Genomic DNA, 12,783 nt, shown 5'->3' on the forward strand with positions numbered 1-12,783 from the left:
AGTGTCAGACTGACTGGGTTGCTCATCTGTCAATGGCGGAGTTTGCCTATAACAACGCGGCTCACTCTGCTACAGGGATCTCTCCCTTCCTTTGTGTGTATGGGCATCATCCTAAGGCCAATTCTTTTGACCCCCTGGACTCCACGCCTGGTGGTTCCTCTGTCGTTTCGGTCCTTAGAGGTATTTGGAGGAAAGTGAAGAAAGCCCTTGTGTCTGTGTCATTAGTGACCAAAAGGGTTTTTGATAAGCGGAAAAGACCCTGCAGCTTCAAATTAGGAGACTTCGTCTGGTTGTCTACCAAGAATTTGAAGTTGAGACAGCCATCTCATAAGTTAGGCCCCCGGTTCATCGGCCCTTATAAGATCACCAGGGTTATCAATCCGGTGGCATTTCAGTTAGATCTGCCCCGTTCTTTGGGTATCAATAAAACATTTCATTGTTCCCTTTTAAAACGGGCGATTAGTAATCCTTCTTCCAGAGGAAGACCTTCCCCTCTTCTGATACGTGGCCAGAGGGAGTTTGTTGTTGAAAGGATTCTTGATTCCAAGATGGTTCGGGGTCGGCTGTCATTTTTGGTGCACTGGAAGGGGTATGGCCCGGAGGAGCGGTCGTGGGTGCGCAGTTGTGATCTTCATGCCCCCAGACTGATACACTCTTTCTTCTCGCAGTTCCCCGATAAACCTGGTGGTAGGGGTTCTTTGACCCCTCGTCAGAGGGGGGGTACTGTTAGGGTCTCCTGCCCTGTGCTGCCACGTCGTCATGGCAACCGGTAGACAAGTGCTAGCGGAGTAACCTGAGCGCAGCTGATACTCCGGTTCGGGTCTTTTGCTGTGCAGTGGTTACAGGCAGGGTATCCGGTGCTGGTTTTTGTGCTCACAGTCTGTGAGGTCTGAGGGGGGCGTGGACAGCACCTGCTTTATAAGGCCTCTTCTCAGGTTAAGCAGATGCTGCTGAATCTTTGTTGGTTAGTCAGTTCCTGAAAGTTAGCCAGTACTGTGTAGCTTTGTATTTTTGTTGCTTACTGCAAATAGGCCTGGGGATTTGGTACTACACTCTGCCAATCCAGACCTAGCAGTAAGACTGGAGTCAGTCGTTTAGCCTGCTGAGGTTCTTTTGATATTCTGTGAACCCAGCAGGTTTGTGGCTGTACTTTCAGACCTGCCTGCTTAATCCTCTCTCACTGTGCAGGGTGTCCATGTGTCAGTTTAGTGGCAGTAAGCTGTACCTGGGCCCTGCAAGTGAGAATTAGGATTGTGGAGACTCTCCTTGTGTCTATTATTCCATCTCTGACCAAGGAGTTTACTGCCACACCCGTTGGTAACCCTTTAGGGTTTTGCTGTTGCCCTTAGCAACAGCATTTCGGGTTCTCTACGTATTAAAACACAACATCTTGCTTTTTCCATCTGAGCATTTCTAATACTAGGGAGACACCCAGTTTCTTAGCCTCTGGGCTTCTCTGTTCACTCTGTGTTGGTTTTGTTACCCTATCACCTTCTGTGTACGTTATGTCATATTTCCCAGTCTGTCTGTGAGTTCATTTGTTTTGCATCCCTCTCTGTTCAGACACCAGTACATTCCTGCAGGCACTGGTGTGCATAACAGTTCAAACACCAGTACATTCCTGCAGGCACTGGTGTGCATAACACCATTATGTTGGACGATACAATTTAAATACCTCGGGATTCAAATAACTGATGACCCTTCTGATTTTGTCCCTCTGAACCTGGACCCAGTTATGCGGTGGGTCGTGGATAAATCCAAGGCCTGGTGTAAACTTCCACTGACGGTGTCTGGCAGGGTTAATCTCATTAAAATGATTATACTGCCCAAACTTTTATACATTATTCTCCAGTCCCCGGTATATATTTATCCGCCATTCTTTAGGAAATTGAATAGTGTCCTATCCTCTCTGATATGGGCTAACAGGCGACCTAGGATACAACTGAATACCCTTACCAGGCAGCGCTCTGACGGTGGCCTGGCTCTGCCTAATTTTCAGATGTATTACTACGCTGCTCAGTTGACTCATATTAGTGTGTGGGCGCAGGATTCTGAGGTTAACTCTTTACATTGTGAGTTCATTCGCTGTTACTTCCCCCACCTCTCTCCTATGCAGGTGCTGCAGAGTGGGAGCATAGCTCGGTTTCTTCCCCCTATTATTTTCCAGGCCTTAAAGATATGGCGGGCCCTGAGAGTCCTTTTGCGATACGATGGTATGGACCCAGATACCCCCCTTTGGTACTCTGACTGGCTCCCAGAATTGCATGCGCTTGAGGGGCGGGAGGTATGGGCCCCTAGATTGGTGGTTTCTATTTCTCAACTCTACCTAGATAATGTACTCAAATCCTTTCAACAACTGAAAGATGAGTTTGACTTACCCAATTCCTATTTTTTCAGATATCTCCAGCTCCGTCACGCCCTCCGGTCCCAGTTTGCTGAGTCCCCCCCACGAATCCTCCCATTTCCCATCAAGACCTTTGTGGCTACTTTGGGTCGAGCTAAGATGGTCTCCCTAGCGTATGGATATTTGCTTACTAAGCTCCATGCGGACCCTCTGACACGTCTGCGTGGAAGGTGGGAGGAGGATATGGGTTTAATAGCTGAGGAGGACTGGGCCCTTGCTCTGGAATACCCTGCCAAGGTTACCAAGTCTCTCAGATATCAGCAAATTCAATTCTTCATTTTACACAGAACATATATGACTCCAGCTAGATTGGCTACTTTTGGTACAGGCGGATCTGGCCTTTGTCCTAAGTGCGAGGGGGAGGTGGGAACATTTTGGCATCTAGTGTGGGATTTCCCGAGGCTGAGGGTGTTCTGGTTGGGGGTTAGGTCAATTCTGGAGAGTACGGAGTGACTGGCGGACTGCTTACCCCTCAATTCTGTATTCTGGGGATGGGATGCTCTACTTCTATGTCTGTTTCGTTGGGTCTTTATGCTCACAGTGTATGTGCCTTGGCTAAGGTTTGCATTGCGAGACTATGGATGGCCCCTAGAGCCCCTTTGGTTTCTGCGCTTCAGACCTTAATCAATGATACAATAATTAAAGAAAGATATGTATACTGTATATGAAACAAAACGCATCAGCCAAATTCGAGAGGGTCTGGTCTCCATGGCTTGACTCCCCCCATTCTCACCCGATCCCACAACTATAGAGGACACTGAAGTGCTAATTTTCCAAGATTTACTGTTTCATGATGTATTTGAGACGCTTGGCGGCTGAGCCCTGCGTGGTCGTCTATTCAACTGCACGATTAATGTGGTCCTGAGTCAGGATATTCCTTCTCACTTTGCTTCTGTTTTTTTTTTTTTTTTTATGTTTCCTATTGGTTAGTTTAAGGGCGTTAATATAAAAGTTAAATGTGGATTTATACATATATGGCTACTGATCTTGCAGACCTAACTGATCTGCACAACAGGAAATTTTCTGTACTATACCCTCATAGACATGTCCTGTTACTCCACAGTTGTGAAATTACTTCAAAAATTAGGTTCTGATTCAAAGTTAACTGATTTATTTTTTGTGATGTGCTAATGCTCTGCAATGTCTGTACCTTATTCTCCAGACTGTTGAATAAAAATTACTTTATAAAAAAAAAATGGTTGGCACGGGGCAGTCAACACATGAAAAGGTCGACGTGCCTTTTTAAAACAACAATATTTTTAACTTTTTCATACTTTACCATCCACGTGGACTACGATTGGAAATAGTAACCTGTGCCAAGTGCATCGGTAGTGGAGTGAGGTGCAGTAGTTAAGGTTCCCAATTGAGCCATAACCATTTGGCATGGACCTATCAGCAGACTCTCTCTCTACTGCTTAACTGCTGGGGATTTTGCATTTTCATATTTGTATCATGTATTTAACTGTTAGAGATACCAGTACAGTTAGATCCTAAGACAAAAAACTTGAACATAATTATTTGTTGTATGCATAGTAATCTTTTCTGCTAACTTGGGATAACACATGATTACATTTAAAGCCATAATTTGGTGATTCTTCCTTATTTAACATAAAACTACAATTTGGAGAGACTCACTCCACTCTGCAGTTCATATATAATTCTCATGCCCCCCGAATCTTCATTACTAATTATATATATATATATATATATACATACATACATACATACACACACTTGGGACTAGAAGCATTTTGTATAATGGATTATTCCGTATATCGGAATATTTTTATGCCCCCACTAAAGTGCCAGATACAAGTAATGTCCCCCAGCATAGTGCCAGTTACACATAATGTCCCCCAGTATAGTGCCAGTTACACATAATGTCCCCAGTATAGTGCCGTGAAGACAAATACTGATACTCTAGGGTGAAGAAAGTTTGGGGACTACTACCATAAACTGATATTGGTTTACAGCTCCTGGCATTGTTTGGAAGTGCCTATATATGCTCAATCCACGTGATAATGCCGTTTTATATGCAGGAATGAAAAGCTATACCTTATACACACTTCAAATACACTTTACCATGAAGCCGCTGCGGGCGCTAAACTTAATGCACACCCTACGTACATTGTACACTGTTTGCGTACAGAGTCCCGTACAGTGTACGGACTTTGCGTACACACGCCTCGCTGATGGTACAAAGTACATGCAGCGCGTACACACCCAGAGATACATTTTAAACCTTTTACAGCAATGCAATGCGATAGTAATACACTTCAAACCTTAGCAGGGAAAGGAAGACACGACACCAGTTTGTAGTTAAACCACTGGGTTCCGACACCACAGCGTATTATTGCTGAAAGGGGGTTACAATATAAACAATACAATACAACAGAACAATGGCTACAATCAATGGTACATACGTGAGTGGATTCGCCGCGCTACCCAGTCTGGTCCTCCGTCATCTGATAGATAACGTTGTGAGTCTTGTGTCTGACCAGGCCTGCTGCAGGCTCTCTTTATACAATTCATCCAAAACATAACACAATGGATACTGTAATCTCTTTGTCCATTGGACACAGGGATGGTCATTTACAGTACAGGAGAGGTCATAGGTCGGTTTGAATAGGTAGGCGATGTCTTTTCTAACTGCTCTTGTGGGTGGTCTCCTCTGGATTCCCGCCGCATACATAATGTACAGTAAATACAGTTTATATCTATATTCTGCTCCTGCACATAACTATCCGCAGGAACATGCGATCTTCCTCAAACCAACACCGGAATGTTACCCTTAAAATACCCTTCAGCTGGATACCAAACACCACCTTATAACCTTGTTCTGTCCCCTCCTATCCTGTAAAGGTGAATCCCTTTGTTCTGTTACCATTTAAACTGCTGTTACTTTCTGATGTGGTGCAGGGAGACTATGTGTACATTGTGCACTATTTGGATTAAATATGTAATGTGTTTTGATAGCCTTCCATGCGCTCACAAACTCTACCGTAAATACTCATACCATGCGCTAATACGCAGGACCGCGGGAGCGACCATATGCAAATTGCGAATATGCGCATGCACAGCAGAGCAAGCACGCGCACGGAGGCCATCTGTGCGTAGTTTGTACGTGATGTGTGTACTGCAATATTTTTCGACTTTGACAGTCCACCCTTTGGCAGTCACCAATAACTGCCACTATCTAATCACTAAACAAAAAAAAATATCAATACAATATCTACAGATGATCGGGGAGAGTTGTAGGTGGGAAATGTATGACCTAGTGGGATAGTAAAAAGCACGTATGTATGAATCCATGTCTGAGGGGCATGTATCATCGTGCCGTATATGTTCTAAATAAGCTTCGAGGTATTGCGAAGTATACATTAAATCCTTCTCATCCCGTATTAAGGGTCTGTAAGTGGGCCAACAAATACTACCGAGCACTTTTCGGCTTCTTGTTCCAACAAATGGGGTGCACATTTAGTTGATGATACATGGAGGGGGAAACATATGTGAGTGCTAGTATATGTGGATATCACCTGTCGACTATGTGTGCCATTAACTGAAGGTTGCAGAGATGAAGATAAGACATATAAATAAAATACATTCACATAAACATTTTGGGTAGGGCTGATGTCTTTTCCGGATGGATGTATCTGGGCAGAGGGGGAAACAAAAAAAAAAACGGGTGAACGAAACAGGCCATGAAATTCATTTGCAATCCTTATCATATCACAGTCTCTATGGATGGGTCGTAAATTAAATCTGCTGCTGTAACAGTACCCTTGCTCCTTAGACTCATCAATTTTGTGCCATGCGTGCGCCGCGTCAGAATTCGAACACACCTAAATATCAAAACAATAATTATGACGACTCCCAGGATACAAAGGAGAAACTTCCCTACACTCATGATGACATTTTGAGCCCACTCTCCTAAACCTGAGAACCAATTGCGTGGGTTCAACCATGAGACCCAGCTGGTCAGTTCATTACTCATAGTCGCTAAGGTAAGGTTGTGCTTCCTCCTGAACTCCCACTTCAACTGCAAGATATCGTCCATCTTTTGATCAATGATCTCCGTGGGGTCGTCAGTGCTGTTCGTAATATACGTACAGCACTTCACACCATGGCCCTCATTCCGAGTCGTTCGCTCGGTATTTTTCATCGCATCGCAATGAAAATCCGCTTAGTACGCATGCGCAATATTCGCACTGCGACTGCGCCAAGTAATTTAACAATGAAGATAGTATTTTTACTCACGGCTTTTTCATCACTCCGGCGATCGTAATGTGATTGACAGGAAATGGGTGTTACTGGGCGGAAACACGGCGTTTTATGGGCGTGTGGTTGAAAACGCTACCGTTTCCGGAAAAAACGCAGGAGTGGCTGGAGAAACGGGGGAGTGTCTGAGCGAACGCTGGGTGTGTTTGTGACGTCAAACCAGGAACGACAAGCACTGAACTGATCGCACAGGCAGAGTAAGGTTGAAGTTACTCAGAAACTGCAAAGTAGTTTGTAATCGCAATATTGCGATTACATCGGTCACAATTTTAAGAAGCTAAGATACACTCCCAGTAGGCGTAGGCTTAGCGTGTGTAACTCTGCTAAATTCGCCTTGCGACCGATCAACTCGGAATGAGGGCCCATATTGAGTTGCCAGAGTAACACAGTACCCACCTGTCACGGCTGTGATATAATTAAGGACCATCCTGTGCTGAATCAGTTCCTGCTTGTAAGCTTGTAACTCCCTTCCCGTATACCTGAAGGTGTCATCATACATCTCAGTGATATATCAAGTTCGCTAGCGCATGGATATACCTATAATTTATAATTCCTCTGGCAGTACGGGTGATGTCTAATGCGAGAAGGAATTGAATCCCGGTGGATTCGTGGATCAAATCAGAGGCTGCGTGCTCTGTCCTATCTATGAGGTGTCTCTTGATGATGTGTTCATAGTGAGTGTGAGTATAAGGAGCCTGAGCACTGCGTTGAACGTCTTTCATTTTATCATGGGTTATGGTCATGACCTCTGGCAGTACTCTCCCAATATAACACAATCCCTCTGAGCTCGGGGCAAGCCACTTGTACGCCTTCCTCCCACATATGAAATAGGCATCATCTGGGAGAACATAGGGGACAAAATATAACATCACCATATTGCAAATTTTCCAATTAAAGAAACCAATCCCTAGTTCTCCCATCTGCTCAGTACAAGTATCGGGCTGGATGATATGAGCACAATACCCTGGCGATACTTTTCCAACCCACATGGTCTTGCTTCCACGAGTATACCTATACCGAAAATACCTCCCACTGTTGGCTATTTGGCGTACAAGTTCAGAGCCTATGGGTATCCTATCAGCTCTGTGTGAAAAGGTCATTGTCTGGTTATTCCACATCACTTCCCAATTTCCCGGTTTTCGGTAATTGGGAATATTAAAACACAATAAGGACCTGTCTACATGATACTGGTGGAGCTTCAAACTAGGGAGCTTAGAAATATTGAATTTCTTGTCCACCGGTTTCCCACCCCGTAATTCGAGTACCTCATCTATTGCTAAAGGGTACGGTACTAATCCTGACTTGCTCTGACCTTGAGGTACCTGTAAGCACACCCAGCATTCTGTCTGGTTTAAGACCTTACCCACTAGAGAGTGGTAATCACTCAACGGATGACGGTCCATGTCGATATTAAGGTTGGACTGACATCTCTGGATGCACCCATCCTCAACTATATTCTCACAATTCCTACAAATACAATATTCATCAGACAATAACCTCTCACAGTGCCTCCGAGCTCCCTGACTACCAGAGCACTTACTGATGCCAGCCTTTACTAAAGTGATGCGCTGATCCTGAGATCCTACAAATTCATACTTGCCATCAGAACCCATTCCAAATCCCTGCTCGACCTCTCTGGGACCCTCACCAAAACAAACTGTCCTTGATCAAAACCAGAATTACTAATAGAACCCTAAACGCAGTCTCTTGTGATCGATCCATTTAGTTTAGGGAAAGGAGGAAAATAAGAAGGGGAAAAGACAGGAAAATGCAGGGGGAGGTGAAAAAAAAGAATGATACTACAACCGTTCTAGATCTGTGCTCGGATGCCCTTCAACAGTCCTGCCTCTCAACCTTCCCGGAACAAACACTCCAGTGATACGAGGTTCTCTACACTCTGCTCTTTGTCACGAGTTCTCTCCGGGTCAGCGACCTTTCTGTAGGGAACATAAATCTTGCATTTCAATGTGTTTAACTGTTGTGTATTATCAGTTGTGTGAAGTAAACCATCTGTGGAAAGTGAAAAGAGAAAGGAAATAATAAAAAGAAAATTTTTCAGATTTGCGTTCACCATCAGGCTGTCACGCCATCATGCATATCGGTGTCTATATACAGTCTCCCTTCACCCGTATTCCCATTCTCCACCCTTTGTGCATGACCAGGCACACTGATACTGGTGTCCCTATGCTGGTGAGATATACTGGATTTGGGCAGAACTCTGAAAGACCGAGTAGGCCTGTGGCGTCTGAACTGTAACCCTGTTGGTGAACGTAAGAGATGAAGAGGAAACTTTGAAGACAAATCACATAGAGTTTAGTAACAGATAAGTTGGTAGAGGCAAAGAAGATTTTACAAAGTTTGACATCTGGATTGGGCACTAAGGGGAATGATTCTCTACTCGGTCTGCTCCCCCCCAAAAAATAAGATTTTCATTACCGGTAAATCTATTTCTCGTAGTCCGTAGTGGATGCTGGGGACTCCGTAAGGACCATGGGGATAGACGGGCTCCGCAGGAGACATGGGCACTTTAAGAAAGAATTTAGGTTCTGGTGTGCTCTGGCTCCTCCCTCTATGTCCCTCCTCCAGACCTCAGTTAGAGAAACTGTGCCCGGAAGAGCTGACAGTACAAGGAAAGGATTTTGGTAATCCAGGGCAAGATTCATACCAGCCACACCAATCACACCGTATAACCTGTGATAAACTTACCCAGTTAACAGTATGAACAACAACAACAGAGCATCAGGTCAATCCTGATGCAACCATAACATAACCCTTATTGCAGCAATAACTATATACAAGTATTGCAGAAGTCCGCACTTGGGATGGGCGCCCAGCATCCACTACGGACTACGAGAAATAGATTTACCGGTAAGTAAAATCTTATTTTCTCTAACGTCCTAGTGGATGCTGGGGACTCCGTAAGGACCATGGGGATTATACCAAAGCTCCCAAATGGGCGGGAGAGTGCGGATGACTCTGCAGCACCGAATGAGCAAACACAAGGTCCTCCTCAGCCAGGGTATCAACTTGTAGAACTGTGCAAAAGTGTTTGAACCTGACCAAGTAGTCGCTCGGCAGAGCTGTAATGCCGAGACCCCTCGGGCAACCGCCCAAGAAGAGCCCACCTTCCTAGTGGAATGGGCCTTAACTGATTTTGGCAGCGGCAATCCAGCCGCAGAATGAGCCTGCTGAATCGTGTTACTGATCCAGCGAGCAATAGTTTGCTTTGAAGCAGGAGCACCAAGCTTGTTGGAAGCAGACAGGATAAACAAAGACTCTGTTTTCCTGACCCTAGCCGTTCTGGCTACATAAACCTTCAATAGGTTGGTTTATATGAAAGGATGAAACCACTTTCGGCAGAAATTGTGGACGGGTCCGCAATTCTGCTCTATCTGCATGGAAAAATCAGATAGGGGCTTTTATGTGACAAAGCCGCCAACTCTGACACACGCCTAGCCGAAGTCAAGGCTAGTAGCATGACCACCTTCCACGTGAGATATTTCAACTCCACCGTTGAGAGTGGTTCAAACCAGTGGGATTTCAGGAAACTCAACACCACGTTAAGATCCCAAGGTGCCACTGGAGGCACAAAAGGGAGCTGAATATGCAGCACTCCTTTACAAACGTCTGAACTTCAGGTAGAGAAGTCAACTCCTTTTGAAAGAAAATGGATAGGGCCGAAATTTGGACCTTCATGGAACCCAATTTTAGGCCCAAATTCACTCCTGACTGTAGGAAGTGAAGGAAACGGCCCAGCTGGAATTCCTCCGTAGGGGCATTCCTGGCCTTATACCAAGCAACATATTTTTACGGTGATAATGTTGAGCTGTCACGTCTTTCCTAGCCTTTATCAGCGTAGCAATGACCTCATCCAGAATGCCTTTCTCTGCTAGGATCCGGCGTTCAACCGCCATGCCATCAAACGCAGCCGCGGTAAGTCTTGGAACAGACAGGGCCCCTGTTGCAACAAGTCCTGTCGTAGGGAAAAAGGCCACGGGTCCTCTGTGAGCATTTCTTGCAGATCTGGATACCAAGTCCTTCATGGCCAATCCGGAACAATGAGTATTGTTCTCACTCCTCTTTTCCTTATGATTCTCAGCACCTTGGGTATGAGAGGAAGAGGAGGAAATACATAGACCGACTGGAACACCCACGGTGTCACCAGGGCGTCTACAGCTATCGCCTGAGGGTCTCTTGACCTGGCGCAATACCTCTGTAGTTTTTTGTTGAGGCGGGATGACAACATGTCCCCTTGTGGCAGTTCCCACCGACTCGCAATCTGTGAGAAGACTTCCTGATGAAGTCCCCACTCTCCCGGGTGGAGGTCGTGTCTGCTGAGGAAGTCTGCTTCCCAGTAGTCCACTCCCGGGATGAACACTGCTGACAGTGCGCTTACGTGATTTTCCGCCCAGCGAAGAATTCTGGTGGCTTCCGCCATCGCTACCCTGCTCCTTGTGCCGCCTTGTCGGTTTACATGAGCCACTGCGGTGATGGTGTCTGACTGAATCAGAACCGGTCGGTCGCGAAGCAGGGTCTCCGCTTGAAGTAGGGTGTTGTATACGGCCCTTAGTTCCAGGATGTTGATGTGAAGGCAAGTCTCCTGACTTGACCACAGACCTTGGAAATTTCTTCCCTGTGTGACTGCTCCCCACCCTCGGAGGCTTGCATCCGTGGTCACCAGGACCCAGTCCTGAATGCCGAATCTGCGGCCCTCGAGAAGGTGAGCACTCTGCAGCCACCACAGGAGAGACACCCTGGCCCTGGGGGATAGGGTGATTAACCAATGCATCTGAAGATGTGATCCGGACCACTTGTCCAGTAAGTCCCATTGAAAGGTCCTCGCATGGAACCTGCCGAAGGGAATGGCCTCGTATGATGTCACCATCCTTCCCAGGACTCGAGTGCAGTGATGCACTGACACCTGTTTTGGTTTTAATAGGTTCCTGACCAGTGTCATGAGCTCCTGAGCTCTCTCTATCGGGAGATAAACCCTTTTCTGGTCTGTGTCTAGAATCATGCCTAGGAAAGGCAGACGAGCCGTAGGAACCAACTGCGACTTTGGAATATTTAGAATCCAGCCGTGTTGCCGTTACACTTCCAGAGAAAGTGCTACGCTGATCAGCAACTGCTCTCTTGATCCCGCTTTTATGAGGAGATCGTCCAAGTATGGGATAATTGCGACCCCTTGCTTCCGCAGGAGTACCATCATTTCCGCCATTACCTTGGTAAATATTCTCGGTGCCGTGGAGAGACCAAATGGCAACGTCTGAAATTGGTAATGACAATCCTGTACCACAAATCTGAGGTACGCCTGATGAGGTGGATAAATGGGGACATGAAGGTATGCATTCTTTATGTCCAGAGACACCATAAAATCCCCCCCTTCCAGGCTTGCGACGACCGCTCTCAGCGATTCCATCTTGAACTTGAACCTTTTCAGGAATATGTTCAGGGATTTTAAATTCAATATGGGTCTGACCGAACCGTCCGGTTTCGGGACTACAACATGGTCGAATAATAACCTCCTCCTTGTTGAAGGAGGGGAACCTTGACCACCACCTGTTGAAGATACAATTTGTGAATTGCAGTTAACACTATTTCCCTCTCGTGGGGGGAAGCCGGCAGGGCCGTCGGTGAGGGGGCATCTCCTCGAAGTCCAGCTTGTATCCCTGAGACACAATATCTATTGCCCAGGGATCCAACAGGGAGTGAACCCACTTGTGGCTGAAATTTCGAAGACGTGCCCCCACCGGGCCTAGCTCCGCCTATGGAGCGCCAGCGACATGCGGTGGATTTTGTAGAGGCCGGGGAGGACTTCTGTTCCTGGGAACTAGCTGTGTTGTGCAGTTTCTTTCCTCTGCCCCTGCCTCTGGCAAGAAAGGACGCACCTCGGACTTTCTTGTTTCTTTGTGATCGAAAGGACTGCATTTGATAATGTCGTGCTTTCCTAGGCTGTGCGGGAATATAAGGCAAAAGATCAGAATTACCAGCTTTAGCTGTGGAGACCAGGCCCGAGATACCTTCTCCACACAATCCTCAGCCTTGTAAGGTGAACCTTCCATATGCCTCTTAAGTCGGCATCACCTGTCCATTGCATGTTC

This window comes from Pseudophryne corroboree, chromosome 2 (genome assembly GCF_028390025.1).
Source record: "Pseudophryne corroboree isolate aPseCor3 chromosome 2, aPseCor3.hap2, whole genome shotgun sequence".
NCBI lineage: Eukaryota > Metazoa > Chordata > Amphibia > Anura > Myobatrachidae > Pseudophryne > Pseudophryne corroboree.